Source organism: Rhamphochromis sp. 'chilingali' (genome assembly GCF_963969265.1).
Source record: "Rhamphochromis sp. 'chilingali' genome assembly, chromosome: 11".
Classification (NCBI taxonomy): Eukaryota; Metazoa; Chordata; class Actinopteri; order Cichliformes; family Cichlidae; genus Rhamphochromis; species Rhamphochromis sp. 'chilingali'.
The window spans coordinates 38,422,597-38,437,259 of NC_137938.1; the positions used below are offsets into that span (position 1 = coordinate 38,422,597).

General features: G+C 43.1%; 1 protein-coding gene across 3 annotated transcripts in view; it reads left to right on the forward strand.

Moving 5' to 3' along the window:
• The first annotated feature begins 482 nt into the window (after positions 1 to 482).
• Positions 483 to 14,663, forward strand: part of col6a4a (collagen, type VI, alpha 4a) — a 63,310-nt gene continuing 49,129 nt past the window's right edge. For 2 of the 3 annotated variants that reach the window (XM_080895777.1, XM_080895778.1), the window contains exons 1-2: positions 485 to 575; positions 7,495 to 7,566. The gene's annotated coding sequence lies outside the window, so the exon portion shown is untranslated. Of the gene's footprint in view, positions 576 to 7,494; positions 7,567 to 14,663 lie in introns of all 3 variants that reach the window. The other variant, XM_080895779.1, reaches the window with a different exon arrangement.

The following is a 14,663-nucleotide window of genomic DNA, read 5'->3' on the forward strand; positions in this document are numbered from 1 at the left end:
TTGGGAGTCGTCTCATTCTCGAGGTGGTGCGGTGAAGGTTATTAGCACCAGAAACTAGTTTCCTGTCATGGGAGCTCCAAGGAAAAGGCGGGGCCTGTACAGCATGCAGGGTCTGTTCCTCTGAAGAAGGCGGGACTTTCCTAGAGAAGCACATAATGAGCTGAGGGAATGAGGTGCGCTGATCAACCATGGAGTCCAAGCTGTAAGCACACAGTATGCTTGGTGTGGTTCTGAACATATGTACACATGTTATATCAGCACCCTCTGAAGAGCCCACCGGTGTGTCCTCTGAAGCAACACAGAGAAGCAACCAAGTATGTAGGCCATGTAAGAGCTCAAGGAAGAAAACAGGAAGCAGGTTTCCTGCAGAACAACATGTAAACTCCACAGACCAATCTGGTGTCTTTAGCTATAAATTACACTCACATGGGCAATCACTTCTCCCCCACTGCAGGCTGGTGGGAGGAGTGGAGACAGCAGCAGGGCGTTTCCTACAGAAAAAGTTACAGCTCCCTATATGGCTAACCACTCGTGTGCTGTATGTGTGGAGGGCACGGACGCAGAGCGGCACATCTGTAAGTGACTCGCAGCCTGTGCATGGGTAGGATGGCTGCAGCGATTTATCTGGGGGAAAGGAGCAGATAGTGATTGATTCAGAGGCTGATGTTCATGCAGCTTCTCTGTGCAGTTTTCATTGGTTCAGAAACTCCTCAGTTTTAACCTGTGAATTCATTTATTTCAGTTTGAACATGAATGTTGTGTCAGACAGTAGAAAGGTGACGCTTAGCTATGAATGTTTCCTGTAAAGGACGACAAGTGTGGGGAAATGATTCATTCCTATTGCTGATTATTATTCATGCAAAGACTAACAGGAGCTGATGCATTTAAAGTGCTTTGTTTGCATTTCATCTGTGAGGTAAATGAGTCTATGGAGGCTTTTTAATGCACAGAATGTGCAAAGTTTTTTTTCCTGCAGCAGTTTTTGTGATGATTGTTTGATTTTTAGTCAGAGACAGTCGTTCAGATGTTTTACTTTGTGGTTCATCACTGAGACGCGATGAGGTGCAGTTTTTTATTGCTGGTTGGGTTTTGTGGTTTGTAGAGTCTTTGTTAGCCTCAGCCTGCGGTGCTGCAGTGTGACTGTGGCTTCATCTGAATACTGCTGACTCTGAAATGTCTCAAATGCTCTAACGTCCAAAATCTAAAGTGCTTTTTCATTTCAAGCAGAAACTGTTTGGCAAGGACATCAGTTTAGTTTTTATCACAATCAAACTCAGAGTCAACTTTTCAGCTGTTAGCTTTTACTGCATGAGAAAAGTTTGCTGGAGGCTCGGGTGGAGTCAGAGCCAGAATGCATGGACGATCAATACTTTCTGATTAGGGCTGGGTGTCCTCACTGATTTCTATCATCGAGTGTGAAAAACTCTGATCGTTTATCAGCACGTATCCATGTATAAGACAAAGCTGACGCTGTGAGGCTCCATCAGAGGTGTGAGCATCACCGCAGACGTCTTTGTGTCAAAGTAACTGAGGATAAAACATGAAGCAGGTTCTCCTGTTCTGGCTTTTTATAGCAGAGAAGCTTCAAACTCTTCTGCAGTCGATCAAAGACTGAAGCAACCTGATGCTGCTGAAGTGAAGCAGAGTCACAGAGGTTCGATCACAGCTGAGCAATCATTGTGTTTCAGCCCCGACGGCTGTGGACGATCCACGCTCTGTGGACGATCCACGCTCTGTGGACGATCCACGCTCTGTGGATGATCCACGCTCTGTGGACGATCCACGCTCTGTGGACGATCCACGCTCTGTGGATGATCCACGCTCTGTGGACGATCCACGCTCTGTGGACGATCCACGCTCTGTGTTTCTGCTCTCATCTCCTGGTTGAGCTGATTCTGGAGTTTCTGATTAATTACATTTATATTTAAATCCAGGATTTAATGAATCGAGATCACTTTATTCAGACTAAAACCGATTTGAATCAGGAAATAGATTTTGTTTTTAAACACAACCTTATTTCTGATCGATTCCTCTGTTTCAAACATCCTGAACTTATCTTTGGGATGAAGACGCTAAAAACAGATTTCTGAGAAAACAACATTTGCACAAGTTTTATGAGATTTTTATTATTTAAAAGGACACAAAACACATCAGTTAAAATATTTAAACATGTTAAGATGTGACCATCTGTTACAGACAGACACAAAATATAAAATGAAAACATTTCTTATCATTCTGTGAGGTGTTATTTCAGTTACCTTCATTTGGGTCCCCTGACGTGAGCTCATTTGAATATTGCCTACACCACCAAGATCGCACTTAAGTTTGTTTGGTTTTTAATTTATTGATGAAAGTTAGTGGGTCCTCCTCTCAGCCAGGAGTCATGAAATCCATCCCAGCATTAATCTGAGGATTAATCTGGGGTAGGAGACAAACACAAGTCACTGCCTTTGAGTAACATCGAGCTTAATGTCCACTGAAAAACACCAGAAACAGACAAAGTTCAGATAATCAAATAATAATCAAACAAATGTGTTGGAGAGGAAGTCAAACTGTTTTTAAGGATGAGGCTGAGGATGGCCGTGCGAGTCTCGCTGCGTGCCGAGGCTCTGCAGGCCCTCGCGAAGATGCAGACATTCATGGACGCTGTGGGATCTCAGAGCTCTAACTGCTGAGCTGTGAATGTAAAAGCTTCGAGTTGAAGCTGTGCTGTGTGGTTAATGTGTTCGTATCTGTAGACTAATATTGAAAACAGGACAAATGACGCTGATAAAAGCTGACATCTGTAAAACAAAGATTAGTTTCTCTGCAGGTTTGTGTCGTGTTTTTGTCACTGTTGAACTTCCATACTGTGAGCCCCCATCCTCTCCATCTGCAGCTCCTCTGGTTTCCATTTCAGTCTTTGGATGGCGCCTAAAAAGCTCTGCAGTTTCATCATATAAGAGCCTAAAATGTGTCTGCAGTGCGTCAGTGAGGTCCCCTCAGCTCCAGGAGAACATTCCAGAATCAGCACCGCTCTCCAGCATTTTCTCGATGCTCTCAGCCTCTTCTGAAAGATTTTATTTATGCAAGCATGCAAATTTGCATTAATAGGGGCGTGGCCTCTGAGTGACGTTTAAGAAAGCTTTTATTCTGAAAACTGAGGGTGGGGGTTTCCACTGTATTCCACTCGTCAGCTTATTAAAATCAGTTTATGACACTGATCTGACACACCACACCCACAACGATGGACACGCCCACACTGTCGACTGCAGCCATGTATGACCTGCTCATTTTATAGCTTAGATCCCCTCCTGTGAGCCATACGTGTGTGTGTGTGTGTGTGTGTGTGTGTGTGTGTGTGTGTGTGTGTGTGTGTGTGTGTGTGTGTGTGTGTGTGTGTGTGTGTGTGTGTGTATAGACTGTTGGGCCTTTTTTGGTCAGAGTTTACATTTCTAGGCAAGCCAAGTTTATTTGTATAGCACAATTCAACAACAAGGTGATTCAAAGTGCTTTACAGAGACATTAGAAACAAGAACAAATAAAAAGCATGATTTAAAATTGAATAAAACAAGCAAATAAACTAACTAACTAATTAACAAACAAACAAACAACAGTATATAAAATCAAAACAGATAAAATCAGAACAGTAGATAAAATCAGTAGTTAAATGTAAGTTTTGAAATTTAAGCTTAAAGTGTGGATTTGGTGCTTTATTCAAATGCAGCTGAGAACAGGTGAGTCTTCAACCTGGATTTAAATAAACTGAGTGTTTCAGCTGATCTGAGGCTTTCTGGGAGTTTGTTCCAGATATAAGGAGCATAAAAGCTGAATGCAGCTTCTCCGTGTCTGGTTCTGACTCTGGGAACTGATAAAAGACCGGATCCAGATGACCTGAGGGATCTGGATGGTTCATACTGGGTCAGGAGGTCACTGATGTATTTTGGTCCTAAACCATTCAGAGCTTTATAGACCAGCATCAGGACTTTAAAGTCTATCCTCTGACGGACAGGCAGCCAGTGTAAGGACCTCAGAGCTGGACTGATGTGGTCCACTTTTTTGGTCTTAGTGAGGACTCGAGCAGCAGAGTTCTGAATGAGCTGTAGTTGTCTGACTGATTTTTTAGGTAGACCTGTAAAGATGCTGTTACAGTAATCAAGCCTACTAAAGATGAATGCATGGACTAGTTTTTCCAGGTCCTGTTGAGACATCAGATCTTTCATCCTTGAAATATTCTTGAGGTGATAGTAAATGTAAATGTAAAGTCATTAGCAGGGAAAGTTTGTGAAGGCAGGGACCAATCAGATCATGAGATTAGAATCAGACCCCTCCTCCTTCCTGTGTGTGTGTGTGTGTGTGTGTGTGTGTGTGTGTGTGTGTGTGTGTGTGTGTGTGTGTGTGTGTGTGTGTGTGTGTGTGTGTGTGTGTCTGCTCTCGTCTCGGTGGGCTGTGATAAGCAGCACAAATTCAGAAATTCCTCCACAAACAGTGACGTAGCCTCTGCAGAACGATCCAATCTGAGCTGAACAGCTTGGGTTTAAGGACAGCTTTCCTCCCGTCGGACGACCTGTGTGGTCACTAGCAGTAGAAAGTGGAGGCTGTGGAGATGGTGTCTGTCTCCTGAATCCAAACTGGAAGCTGGTTCCACAGAAGAGGGGCCTGAAAACCGAAGGCTCTGCCTCCCATTCTACTTTTAAATACTCTATTTTGAATTTAATATAATTATAAAATTTAACGTGATATGGTGATATTTACATTGATGCATGTGTTTGATAGTAAAACGAGACCTGTACGGGGAGCGGGCTGGGCCCGGGTCTGAACTGAGCTCCTGAGTGTTCTCGAAACTAAATCAGTTTGTCAGCTGGTCATGATTCACGAATGCCTCCCACTGCATCATGTGACACGGTGTGAGGCACATTCACTGTCTCACTAAAGAAACACAATCATACTTGTACGTGTAATCATCCCACTTGGAGGGATTATGAAGTGGGAGTTTTCACCATAGTTGAATCTGTCCAACTTTCATTGTTTTATTCTGGGAAACATGAACCCAGCAGCCGCCGCCGCCAGGGTCTCATAATGCTTTAGTTTTGGCGCATGAACAGAAACCGTGAGCGAGTTTCTTACTGGAGGACATGGACCTTTGGAGTCTTTTTAACATCTGCTGATGTTCTGAGCTGAAACTTGTGCATCGGGCTCTGCTCTGTTATGATGGGAGGATGTGACTCTCGCTGGCTCAGTTTTTGCATCTGGCCTGTGTTATATTCACAGAGCATCAGCTGATGGCACGGACATACAGACATGTTGTGTTCTTTAATTTTCTGCTGCTTTAATAACCCTCCTGCCTTCTTGGGACCTTTTTGTGCCACTTACATGTGTTAAATAATTAGAATCTAAAAAAAGCTCCAGGTACAAACTCAGCGACAGTTCGAGAGGCACCGATGACAGTTTGTCCTGGAGCATACATCGAGATGCCAAATTAGGAAAGACCTCGTCGTCCCGGCAGTCGCCTGAGAGCAGATGAGCCGAGCAGGTGCGATGGAGGCTTTCGTGTACATGTTGAGTGTGTTTGGGGGAAGCGGAGACGTCCCTGCAGACACGCCACTCCTCCGCTCACATCTGATTTATTTTTTCCTGTTTATCTGCTCTCGGGCAGGACGCTGGCCTCGCAGCAGGAAGCTCCTTTGGTTTTGTGTATTTTCTGTGTACACATGTGAGACTGATGGATCAGCAGCAGCTTTGGAAGGTGAAGCAAAAACTGAAAAGTGGTTATGCAGTGCCCCGTCTGATGGATTCATCCTCACATGAATGGAAATCTCGTCAGTGCGCCATAATCTGTACTTTGATTCTAGGACTCAGCAGCTTTGCATGATTAGCTGTCCAAAATGAGCCTTCTTTATCTCACACTGGGCTACAGCTGTTCTCACCTTTCTTCTGATTGGCTGCCCCTGAAAAACAGAGGGCTTGAGGTGGGTGTGGCTTCTGTGCCATGAAACAGATTAAATGAAAGCAGAATGCAAGCACTGAGCTCAGTGTTGGAAACAGTCATGTTTAACATGAAGGTCCACCAAAGAGACAAAGTGGACCTAGTGTGCTTTTCATGACTTCTTGTCATATACCAGCATCGGATGTGAGCTGGAACATCACACGGGAATATTTCTAACACCTTGAGTTATTTTCCAGTGTTAGAAGATCAGCACTGCTCAGTGTTAGCCTTTGTTAATCTTCAAAACTGACTGGGTTACTTTTAAACATATAACACTGTCAAAAATGTAAATTTAACACTCAACAGTGTTGTATTTAACACTCAGAGGAGTGGACCCATATAGACACTCTCTAGTGTTAATTTAACACTGGAGATTTTGCTGTGTAGCTTAATTCTCAAGCTGGGAGCGTCACACAAAAACAGGTTCCTGCTGATTAGTGTTCCGATTTTTACTCTGCAAAACCGGAGCTCCGCCTTCTTGGATGGTCTGTTAGCACAGTGACTTCACAGCAGCCATGTTATGGCCCCGCCCCTCCCCGAACCTGATTCTGTCGGAGGTTTCTTCCTGTTAAAAGGGAGTTTTTCCTTCCCACTGTCGCCAAAATGCTTGCTCATAGGGGGTCATATGATTGTTGGGTCAACCTCACAATATAAAGCAACTGTTGTTGTGATTTGAAACAGGATCCAGAGGTCCAGCTGCTACGTCTTCTCTGCTAATGTTTCATTAGCGCCCCTGCTGCAAACCACAGGAACACCTGTGAAGTCCTTTTGGTAAACCACTCTGCCCTAACCCTAAGTGTAACGGACTTCAGCTGCTCTACAGTTTCTGTGACTGTGCTGTTACTAGAACAACAGACACGTGACACTGTCTGTACTTTAAAATGACAGAGGAAAGGGTACTGGCACTTCAAATAAACCTCAGAGTCGACCACATCAAGACGAGGAAACCAAACGCTGTTTTGTTTTTGATTTGTTTGCCTTACAATCTGAACATTTGTAGCTTCCCACACATGTAAATTAGCAATGGTTTCCTTTGACAGAACATGAGGGAATACTTGCACTTCAAACGGGGCAGCTTTAATCCCAGAACAGAGCAACATCAGTCTGACACAGCATAAAAGGTGGTTTGCAGCTGTGCAGCAACTGTACGCAGGGGAAAGCAGCTTTGATGTAACATCCAGCAAAAATCTTTCAAACTGAATCCGACGAAATTCATCAGCTAATGACATCTGGAAACGAGATCAGCTGACCTCACAGCTTTGTCTGAAGTTACACGTTAGATGGCCCTTTGACCAAAGCGGAAACCAAATCTGAAGTCAAGCTGTTAACTGCATGATGGAAATGTGTTGTAGACACAGCTCTGCGTGCAGCTGCAGCGCCTCATTGAACAGATGTCTAAGCAAAACGAGGTTAATTAGATAAACCCAGAGTTCCTCCTGCGAGTGAGCGTTTGGCATGTCGAGGCAGCGCTACGGGTGAAGCTGCTGGTTGCTGATGCTGACTCTTCTTTGTTTGTTTTTGTGAGCCAGGATCATCAGAGTCTCCAGACCACCCGTCATCCAGCTGAAGTGTCCTTGAGCCAAGCGCCGACTCTCTGCCAGGTAGTGATTTATGTTTAAAATCCTGCTTAAACGTTTAATAAAGAAGAAGAAAAGTCAGTTACCGAACTGTAAAAATTTAAAAAACGGAATATATTTTCTAATTTCTGGCTGTGGCTCAGGTGGCAGAGCAGGGCAGCCACTCGTCAGAAGGTCGGTGGTTTGATCCCAGGCTGCCTCCTGATACTATAGCGCTATACAAATACAGGCCATAGTCTCGTCACTTCTATCCTTGGCCATCAGTGTTCGTAAACATGTGACATCTGTTTGGTTTCTCCTTGCACCTCGCAGCTGATTCACTGCACACATACACTGACACCTGAAATAAGCTGTGAAACCTTCAGTGTTTAATTAACATTTCATCACAGATGCTCGAATCTTTGTTCTTCTTCTTTGGTGCTTTAATCTCGCCTCAGAGGGATTCACCTCCTCCACTGCTGCGGTGACGTTTGTTGGTTTGGGAGCTGATTGTGGAGTTTTATTGGTGGCTGAAGCTGATGTTGGGTCGTCTCTGATCCTCTGTGGTTTTCATCTGTTGCTGCTTAGTTTAAGTTGTGACAGGAAGTAATTACATAATTAGCTTTAGCTCCGGCTTTCTCCAGGATGTTACTGCAACAAATCCATAATGAGGAGTTTCCTGCAGATAACTATCGGTTTTAGTTCTGAGCCCTTCGAGTTTGCTGTTTGATTTTCTCTCACATTGGGAACATTGTGAGAGAAAATGCAAACAAACAAGTCAAAAGTGGTTTTCTCACATTAAAAAGTGCTGAAAAAGCTGCTCCAGTGTTCAAAAGGAAAACATAAAAAGCATCTGCAAATACAGGATTTAGTTTCAGTCAGTTTCCAGCAACCTGAAACACAGAAGGCTCCCAATGAAGAGCTCTGTGTCTGTAGCTCCTCATCACATGTCAGTGTTCATGTGGTCCTAGATTAGAACCAGGCCCGCGTGGTTCTGTGGACGGTCTTGCAGTCCTCCCCTGCAACAGAAATGTAATTTCTGGTGAAATGCCTGCGTTCGAGTAAAACACAAAAATCAAATGATACTTCAGCACTTTCATGTTTTTACTGCCTGGGACAAACACATGCATTTTAAATACTAACCATTCGCCCTGAAATCCGCTGCTATGGCACTGCATCAATATCCACACCAGCCGCCTGATTCACATCTTTGTCTTAGTGTTTACGTCTGAACTTAAAACGCACAAAGCAAAGTTGAAAACCAGCAGACGACTCTACAAACACGAACAGGTAGAAACGGAGGCTGCGTGCTCGTCGCTCAGGCTGCGGGCTCGGGTCGGCGTGCGCTCAGCTCTAACACCAGTCTGGGTTCTTGGCTAGCTTAGCGTTAGCATGCTGTCTGTGCAGACACTTGCAAAGACCAAAGCTGTGTTAGCAGCTTCTGTCCAATTTTACTGTCACACTCTTGTCCTGTTGTGCAATAAAAATAAAAGTAACGTCCACATCTCCGCTCTTCAAAAGCTGTATTGCTGTAGTGCTCCATTGTCTGCCTTCCAGTCGATTGCACAGGAAGAAAAATGTCACGGTGCGACCCAGTACCAAGACATTTTAGTTTTATTTTGTTGATTATTGTATTTTTTCTCCATGTTTCCTGTTTTATTTTGAAGGAGTCTTGTGTTCTTTGTTCAATGTATTTAGTTTCACTTCCCCTGTCCTGTCATTAGGTTCATGTCAGTTTCCTGTTACTAACATAATCACTTCCTGGTTTTGAACCACCTTCAGCACAGAGACCGAATCAGCCCAGACTCCTGCTGCTGTCTCTGGCTGCACCGACCTGATGTTTGAGCCAGTTTATGTCCTCGGTGCATTAACAACACTCCGTAATTTATGTTGTTTGTTTTCAGTGGCGACTACCGATATCAGATTTTAGCCCCGGTGAGAATTCTGCGAAACCACAAATATTTTTAAGTAACAGAGCTTTGGTTGGTTTCCTAACTCTGAACAAAAACATGCTGAGGGATTTTAGTTTTATGGAGTTCTCCTCTTTGGACCCTCACTGCCCTCTTTTCAGGCTCCATTAACATTCGTTCAGCTTTAGAGGCACTTTCAGTAAATTAAGCTAATGCGAGACGCCTCGTCAGAGCTGCCAGACACGAGGGGGGGATTTTTTTTATGATTATAACTCTGTGGGTAACACCAGTCTGCTGGTTAGCTAACGTGTGCTTACAATGCTTCCTTTGTGTTTGTATCACTGTTACAGCTGTGCATATTTTTATTTTCACATCTCCAAACTCTCAAATAAGAGGAGAAACATGCATAAAACGAATCCCAGGCGTTTGGGCTCTGAATATTCAGTTTTAAATCTGACCACACCTCGTCGCAGATGTCAGCTGGTCAGGGTAGAGTAGGTGGTGAAGTCTCTGGGCCACCTGCAAGGTGATGAGCCCACTAGGAATAGCCAGGCCTCGCCAGCTTTCAGAACAGAAGAAAAGGCTCGGATGAGGTGAAACAGTCGGGTTTCCTTCAGTTCAGAGTTTAAGATTCAGACACGAAGGACTGAGAGGCTGCAGGAAGAGCCGGAGAAAGGTCATTTGTGAGCAGAGATGGGCAGTAACGTGTTACTGTAATCCGATTACTTTTTTTGACTAACGAGTAAAGTAAGGGATTACTATTGCAAAAACAGTAATTAGATTACCGTTACTTTCCCGTAGGAACGCTGCGTTACTGCGTTACTAAAACCGTGATTTTTTGCGAGAATGTCTCATGACAGTGACGTAAGCGAGTGCGACATTTGTGACAACAGCTGTGTGCAGATCAACAATGGATCATATATCGAGTGCAGAGAGAGTATGAGCGTGCAGCGTTTAAAGCGTGGAAGCACTGACCTTACTTTGAGTTTGATTCCATAAAAAGTGACAAAAACATTAGTGTCCGCTGTGCGTGGGAAGAAAACTTCTTTTTACAGCGAAAAACCCCTAAACTTCCAACAAGCACCGAGTAGCTACGACGTAATGGGAAACTCACAGAGAAACTCGCGGATTCTTCCACTGACCGCGGCACACCTGCACCAGGGTAAACCTCCGCCTGCCCCACTCCTGCTTTACAGGTGAAAATAGAGCAACAGGACCGCTGAGTCTGTGACTTTATTTATTTTAGTAGTAGTATTTATTTATTGTCATTGTCAAGAACAATGAAATTGCGTTTGGGGCTTCCATACAACCCAAAAAAAGAAGAAAATAATAAATACCCCTTAAAACCCAAGTGTACATATTTAACCCAGTGTGACTCCAATGCAATAAGACAATCCTTAGCAATAATGTTCGTAGAAATTCAGACAAAGACCTGAGAAACATGACAAAATACAACAATGCAACCCATTCAATATTATTGTACTGTGAGATATGATATCAGATATGATAGTTATCTATTTAAGAAAGGGGGGGGGGGGGGAGGAGAATAAAGATATGATGCACCAATGCAGACCAGTTCATTGCTATTAAGAAGTTGGATATGGTTATTGTCCGTGAGAGGGGGGCAGAGAGTTCAGGAGCCTCACAGCCTGTGGATACAGGCTGTTGGCCAGTCTGGATGTTCTGGCCTGTATAGACCTGTACCTTCTCCCTGAGGGCAGCAGATGGAAAAGGTGGCGCGCAGGGTGATGTTGGTCCCGTAGGATACTGTGCACCCTCCTCAGACAGCGAGTGGGGAAGATATTACTGATCTCTGGCAGACTTGTTCCAATAATTCTGCCAGCTTCTTTCACCACCCGCTGGAGTGCTTGCTGATCGGCCTTGGTGCAGCTGGGGAACCACACTAGAAATCCATACGTCAGAACGCTGCTGATGGCACAGTTGTAGAAGTTCAACATCAGAGATCTGGGAATGTGTGCGCTCCGCAGTCTCCTCAGGTAGTAGAGGCGCTGTTGGGCCTTCCGTACAACTGAGGTGATATGGTTGCCCCAGGACAGGTCCTCGGTCACAGTTACCCCCAAGAATTTAAAACTGCTCACCCTCTCCACCGCCTCACTGCCAATGAAGAGAGGCAGATGGTTGTTATGACCCCTCTTCCGGAAATCTACAATGATCTCCTTGGTCTTTTTGGTGTTTAAGACCAAGTTATTGTCGTGGCACCATGACTCTAGTTGTTGCACCTCTGTCCTATAGTTTGTCTCATCATTGTTGGATATAAGTCCGAGCACTGTGGTGTCATCTCCAAACTTAACAATGAGATTGGACGCGCAGGAGGAAATACAGTCATGGGTGAAGAGAGTGTATAGCAGAGGGCTCAGAACACACCCCTGAGGGGCACCGGTGTTGACCACAAGGGTGGAAGAGGTGTTCTTACCCACTCTGACACTCTGTCTACGGTTAGTGAGGAAGTCCACAATCCAGTTGCACAGAGAGGAGTTAAGTCCCAGTTGGTGGAGTTTGGGACGGAGTTTGTATGGCCGGATGGTATTAAAAGCCGAGCTGTAGTCTACAAAGAGGAGCCGTGCATAGGTGTTCCTGTGTTCCAAGTGCTTCAGTAATGTGTGCAGCACTGTGGCGATCGCATCCTCGGTTGACCGGTTCTCCCTGTATGCAAACTGGTGCGAGTCCAGGGATGGTGGACTGTGTTTTACTTGCATCTATTTGAAAGACTGAGTGTAAGATAAGATAAGATAAGATAAGATAAGATAACCTTTATTAGTCCCACACGTGGGAAATTTGTTTTGTCACAGCAGGAAGTGGACAGTGCAAAAGTTATGACGCAAAAATTAGAATACAATAAGAATAAATACAGTACACAGCTGTACAGAATAGAATAAAATAATATACTATATACAGTAGAATAAAATAGAATAAAAATATACAATAAGATAAAAATAGAATACGAATGCTATATACAACTGAGTAAAAATACAACGATGCCAGAAAAGATTATTGCACTTAGTGTTATTGCACATGTGTGGATGTGTGTGTTTGTTCAGTTAAAGTCTTTGTTGTGGAGTCTGACAGCAAAAAATATTTTATTTTATGAGCTGGAATGTGCAGAAAATAGGTTTAAATGTTAAACTAATTTCTTCCAGTCAGAGAATGTTGCAGATAATTAAATGTTTGCTTGATGCATAAAGTTAAAAGATTAAAACTAATAAAACAAGTTTTAAAAAGAGACTTTTCCATTTGATTACATTTTGTATGATGGATTATGTAGAAAAAGTAGAATTGGGCTGAAAGATCTATCGCTTTATCACCTATTCAGGGTGTAAATCGTGTTTTTAAAAAGTAACTAAGTAACTAATTACTTTTGAAAATAAGTAATCAGTAAAGTAACGGGATTACTTTTTGCGGAAGTAATCAGTAATTAGTTACTGATTACTTTTTTCAATTAACTTGACCAACACTGTTTGTGAGTCAGAGCCACTTTAGTAAAAGCAGAGAGCTGACATGAGCTGACGAGGCGAATGAATAACAAATGCATGGCGCGTTTTTCTCCTCGGCTCTTTTTGAAGTGGTGAAATTTTCCCTTATAATTAAAATCTGATTTAGCAAACTGGTGCATCTGAGTTTGTACTTTAAAAACATCCTGAAGTTAACTGGTTGGATCCAGTTTGACGGACTGGTAAGAGAAATTGGCACAGATCTCAGATCTGCATTTCCAGTGAAAAGCAACAGAAGGGCTGGATTTGCTCTCATTGGTCAGAATAACCAGCCCCTGGAGTTTGTAGCCATGGAAACGCCGGCTTTCCCTGCGTGAACAAACACGCTGACAGGTTTCCATGCTGAGTGAAGAACCTGAACAAGGACTGAAACCAGATATGACAGATCTGTGCGACCCGGGAATCTAAACCTCTAATAACCAGTGTTGGTCAAGTTACTTGAAAAAAGTAATCAGTAACTAATTACTGATTACTCCCCCAAAAAAGTAATCCCGTTACTTTACTGATTACTTATTTTCAAAAGTAATTAATTACTTAGTTACTTAGTTACTTAGTTACTTTTTAAAAACACGATTTACAACCTGAAGAGGTGATAAAGCGATAGATCTTTCAGCCCAATTCTACTTTTTCTACATAATCCATCATACAAAATGTAATCAAATGGAAAAGTCTCTTTTTTTAACTTGTTTTATCAGTTTTAATCTTTTAACTTTATGCATCAAGCAAACATTTAATTATCTGCAACATTCTCTGACTTGAATAAATTAGTTTAACATTTAAACCTATTTTCTACACATTCCAGCTCATAAAATAAAATATTTTTTGTGTTTACACTCAGTCTTTCAAATAGATGCAAGTAAAACACAGCAGAAAATAAATAAAGTCAAAGACTCAGCGGTCCTGTTGCTCTATTTTCACCTGTAAAGCAGGAGTGGGGTAGGCGGAGGTTTACCCTGGTGCAGGTGTGCCGCGGTCAGTGGAAGAATCCGCGAGTTTCTCTGTGAGTTTCCCATTACGTCGTAGCTACTCGGTGCTTGTTGGAAGTTTAGGGGTTTTTCGCTGTAAAAAGAAGTTTTCTTCCCACGCACAGCGGACACTAATGTTTTTGTCACTTTTTATGGAATCAAACTCAAAGTAAGGTCAGTACTTCCACGCTTTAAACGCTGCACGCTCATACTCTCTCTGCACTCGATATATGATCCACTGTTGATCTGCACACAGCTGTTGTCACAAATGTCGCACTCGCTTACGTCACTGTCATGAGACATTCTCGCAAAAAAAATCACGGTTTTAGTAACGCAGTAACGCAGCGTTCCTACGGGAAAGTAACGGTAATCTAATTACTGATTTTGCAATAGTAATCCCTTACTTTACTCGTTACTTGAAAAAAGTAATCAGATTACAGTAACGCGTTACAAGTAACGCGTTACTGCCCATCTCTGCTAATAACTGATGTAAACGTCAGTGGTAGAGATAAGATGAGCGGGCAGGGATTTGCATTTCAGATTGTTAAAAGAAAAAGATGTTGTGTCACACTGAAAATTGTTCCTTGGAACAGAAAAAAGACTCTTTGCTTTCCAACCAAACTTTGACTTTTTTAAATGTCTCAGAGTGTCGCCTGTCTGACCAGTTTAGCCTGACCAGTTTAGCCTGACCAGTTTAGCCTCCTCTATCAGAGTTAGAACAAGCACAAAATGATGAACGGTGGACTCGAAGGCTCGCA